The 4,494-nt window shown below is 48.5% G+C and overlaps 1 pseudogene; it reads right to left on the bottom strand.

The window, feature by feature from the left end:
• Nucleotides 1–3,197: 3,197 nt before the first annotated feature.
• On the bottom strand, nt 3,198–4,165 carry LOC114096028 (glyceraldehyde-3-phosphate dehydrogenase-like; annotated as a pseudogene).
• Nucleotides 4,166–4,494: the final 329 nt, after the last annotated feature.

Raw genomic sequence — 4,494 nt, 5'->3', positions numbered from 1 at the left:
GTGCTTCCTAGCTGGTCCAGAGGTTGTCTGCTTGACAGAGGGAGGGAAGGATACCAGGATGCAGGTTCCTGGGCTCCACCCAGCTGCCTAAATCAGAGTTAAAGGCTCTTGAGATGGGGAAATTGTCCCAGATTCTCCAAGTGAGTCCAATGGACCCGGGGTCCTTACAAGGGAGGAAAGAGAGGCAGAGACGTGGTGGTGGAGGTAGAGATTGGAGGGATGGGCCATGAGCCAGGGGGAAGGTGGCCTGGAGAAGTTGGGAATGGCAAGGAACAGATCCTCCCCTCTGGCATTCATGGGAACTCGAGCCACCAACACCTTGCTTTTAGTTCTTAAGATCCATTTTAGGACTTGGGACCTCTAACCCTGTAGATAATAAACTTGCTAGTATAAGGTACTAAGTTTGGGGTAATTTGTTACAGCAGCCCTAGGAAACCAATGGTGAGGGGCATGGTGAGGGGTGGGGGGATCATAAACCTTCATTTTTGATGGATTCCTGGTAGGATTCTCATGCACACTACATTCTGAGGTGTAGTGGAAAGGGATTGAGCACCAGGAGGTTTGGATTCAGTCTAGTTTTGGTGTCAAGAGCTATGGGACGTTGACAAAGTCACTTCACTTTGCTGGGCCTTGGGTTCACTATATGTAAACAAAGATTTACAGGCATGGGGGAGGGGAACTCTTCCTGCTGTAGCATTTGGATGGAGAGTTGAAGAGAAAACAGCGATACTCTTTGAAGAGTAAAATCTGCCTGGCATAGGTCTCACTATAATCCAATCTCCCTAAAGGAAGGGATACCGTTAATTATTCTCACAGCACTTCCTGTGTGCCAGGTCTTGGGCTAAGCACTTCACTTCTATGAACTCTCATCCGTAGATTCTCTTGGTACAGCAATCAGTCCAATGTGCAATTAATAATTAAATGCTTTGGGGAGACAATTTCTAACCAGGAGTCTGATCAATAAGCTAGTAAGGGGGGCTGGGGAGTGGGCACCGTCTTTACCTAATGAAGGGGGTGACTCCCTGTCTCTGCTATGAAAAGAAAAATGTCACAAACATTACATGCAGCCTGAGGGGTATGGATAGAAGGGGGAAGGGGCTGCTGTTGCCAGGCAACTGGCTCATCACTAATCATGTGCATAAAAGCTCTGGGTCTGGTTTTCAGCACAGCTAGTGGGCCTCCTCCTCCTCCTCCCTCACCCCGCTCCCTACAGCTCCCTACAGCTGGCCTTCTGCACTGGTTCCAGACAGACTTCCAAACAAGTCCAGGTCCCCCTCCATTCCCCAGGGTTGGTTCTGTTGCTAGAAAGCAAAATGAAAATAAGAGACTCCGGGTGTCCATCCCAGACAAGGGAGGCCTTGCACCCCATCCCACCCTGGCATTTGAATAAGCCATCACCCCAGAGGTTCACTAGATTTGAGGAAAATCCTTTCTGACCCCTCCATTCAAGAGAGGCTCTTGTTGTTTGCTGTGTGGATACTGAGCAAACATGTGGGTCCCTGGGCTGGCTTTTGATGTGCTCTGCAAACACTTCTCTCTGGATACAACCAACTGTCCAATTAAGCAAGACTCAACCCTCTTCCCCTGGGGATTTGTTGTCTTAAAGAGCCAGGACCCAGTTGTGACTGGAGAGTTTACACAGCACATGTCATCCAGAGAAATAGCAACCCCATGGAAACCGAGGTCCCGGGGGACGCAGCCATCTATCGGAAGAGCATGGCAGAGGGCTGCTTCATCTGCGGCTGCTTCTGGAACCCACAAGGCTCAGGAAGAGCCTGTATTGGGATAAGAGTTTGTATCTGTTTCCTTCTAAGATATTGAGGGTCTCTGGAATAGAGAACTGCTTTTAGGCTTGTGGGGACAAACACTATGTTTGGAATGTGAAGCCGGCGTCATCAAAGAGCTACCTTTGTTTCAGAAGGTTATTTCACAAAGAAGTTAATACAGCATTAGCTAAAAATATAGGTATTGCCCCAGAATACGGACTGTGCCAACCTATTTACCCTCTATAGTTAGGAGGTTGGTGTTTTCCTGTTGTGGCCAAACACCTCATGTTGGAAAAGGAACCAGGTCTTCTGAGGAAATCCCTGAAGGGTTGGTGCCACCCCTGCAGGCCCAGGCAGGTGGGGCTGCTCCTGGAAGGGTTTGATGCAGGAACATAATTCCATGCCTATCACTGTCCCCTTTTCTCTCTGTGCTTGAACCACAGTCACCTCAAAACAAAACCATCGCTCTTTCTCAAAACAAAACAAAACAAAAAAATATTAGGCCTTTGCACTGGACCCTGGGTGCTCCTACCTCAGATATCTGGATGACTTGAGTCTACCCTGACCATCACCCTGGCTAAAACAAGACCCTCCCCCACATTTATTCTCTCTATTTGCTGTTTTTAAATTTCTTTAAATACCTAGCCGCTTTCTTTCTTGCTTCCTTCCCCCACTCTGTCCATCTGTTTGACAATCACTTGTCCACGCATACGTTTTATCTATTTATTGCCTATTTTCTTGACTAAGACACAAGCTTCATGCAGGTAGGACCTTGTCTGTTTTATTAACTCCTGCATCCCCTGCCCCTGCCATTGGGCCTGTCACAAAACCAGCCCTCAGTAAACATTTGCTGAACATTTACTGCTTACAGCCTCAGGCCCCAGGTACCCAGAGCCTTACTCAGGAAGCAACTGGTGCAGCGTGTTTCTGGTGGACCCTGTGGATACGTTTTGCTTATCTGAGCCATACACACCGCTACACTCCTCCCAATTGTTCTTTTTAAAGCAGCAATAGTGGAGTACTTTATATTTCCTCTATAGCTTTCTTCTTCTTTTTTTCTTTTTCCTGCTGTATTGGGGACTGAACCCAGGGGTGCTCTACCACTAAGCTATATTCCCAGCCCTTTTCATTTTTTATTTTGAGACAAGGTCTTGCTAAGTTGCTGAGGCTGGCTTTGAATTGGCAATCCTCCTGTCTCAGCCTTCCAAGTTGCTGGGGTTGCAGGTGTGTGTTACCAAGTCTGTCTCGTGTGTGTGTGTGTGTGTGTGTGTGTATACTGGGTGCAGTGGACTTTAGTGATGGTACATGACAGTAGGGCTCCCTAAGCCCCTCCCCTTCTTCAGGGGTCTGGGATGGAAATTGGGAGGGAGATTCTTGGTATGTTGAGGGACTGAGTTAGGAGCAGGGCCTCCCCAGCAGCTGAAGACCTCGCTATTCCTCTGTGTTCTTGCTGGGGTGGTGGTCCAGGGGCTCTGATTCCTTGGAGACCATGTGGACCATGAGATCTGCCACCTTGTTGCTGTAGCCAAATTCATTGTCATACCAGGGAATGAGCTTGACAAAGTGGTCATTGAGGGCAATGCCAGCCCCAGCATGGAAGAGTCACAGGAGACAACCTCCATGTAGCCCAAGAGACCTTAGGGGGCCCTCCAATGCCTGCTTCACCACCTTCTTGATGTCACCATGATTGGCAGCTTTTTCCAGGCGACAGGTCAGATCCACAACTGACGTGTTGGGGTGGGCACACAGTAAGCCATGCCAGGGAGCTCCCCATTCAGTTCAGGGACGACCTTGTGCACAGCCTTGGCAGTGTCAGTGGAAGCAGGGATGATGTCTGGCCAGCCCCACGACCATCATGCCACTGTTTCCCAAAGAGGCCACCCATGGTCTTCTGAGTGGCAGTGATGGCAAGGTCGGTGGTCATGAGTCCTTCCACAATGCCAAAGTTGTCATGGATGACCTCTTGGATGCTGGGGGGGCTAAGCAGTTGATGGTGCAGAAGGCATTGCTGATGATCTTGAGGGGGTGGCCATACTTCTCATGGTTCACACCCATCACAAACATGAGGGACACCAGCAGAAGGGGCAGAGATGATGACCATTTTGGTGCCATTCTTCAAATGAGTCCTAGCCTTCTCAATGATAGTGAAGATGCCAGTGGATGCTACAGCGTATTCAGCACCAGCATCACCAGATCATTGGCTGTTGGCGGGATCTTGCTCCTAGAAGATGGAGATGAACTTTCCATTGATGACAACTTTCCCATTCTCTGCCTTGAGGGTGCCATTGAACTTTCCATGGATGGAATCACTGGGACATGTAGACCAGGTAGTTGAAGTCAGTATACGGGTCATTGATGGAGACAATATTCACTTTGCTAGGGTTGAAAGCAGCCTCCATTCACTCCAGCCTTCATTATTATGTGTCAGGGATGTGGCTGGCCCTGCCCTGCACAGCAAGAAGATGTGGCTGTCTGTTGAACATGGAGGAGCAGAGAGCCTCACTTTTGTTTGTTGTTGTTGTTGTTGATGGTGGTGTTTTTTGTTTGTTTGTGGTGCTGGGGATTGAACCCAGGGCTTTGTGCATGCAGGGCACACAATCTACCAACTGAGCTATATTCCCAGCCCTGAGAGCCTTACTTTTATATCTTGAAGATCATTTTAGTTTAGTTAAAATAGAGTTTCCTCATTCTTTTCTACAGCTGAGTAATATTCCAACATATGCATATA

This window comes from Marmota flaviventris, chromosome 3 (genome assembly GCF_047511675.1).
Source record: "Marmota flaviventris isolate mMarFla1 chromosome 3, mMarFla1.hap1, whole genome shotgun sequence".
Taxonomy (NCBI): Eukaryota; Metazoa; Chordata; class Mammalia; order Rodentia; family Sciuridae; genus Marmota; species Marmota flaviventris.
Note: the sequence above shows the minus strand (reverse complement) of the source record. Positions and strands in the feature narration are given on the sequence as shown.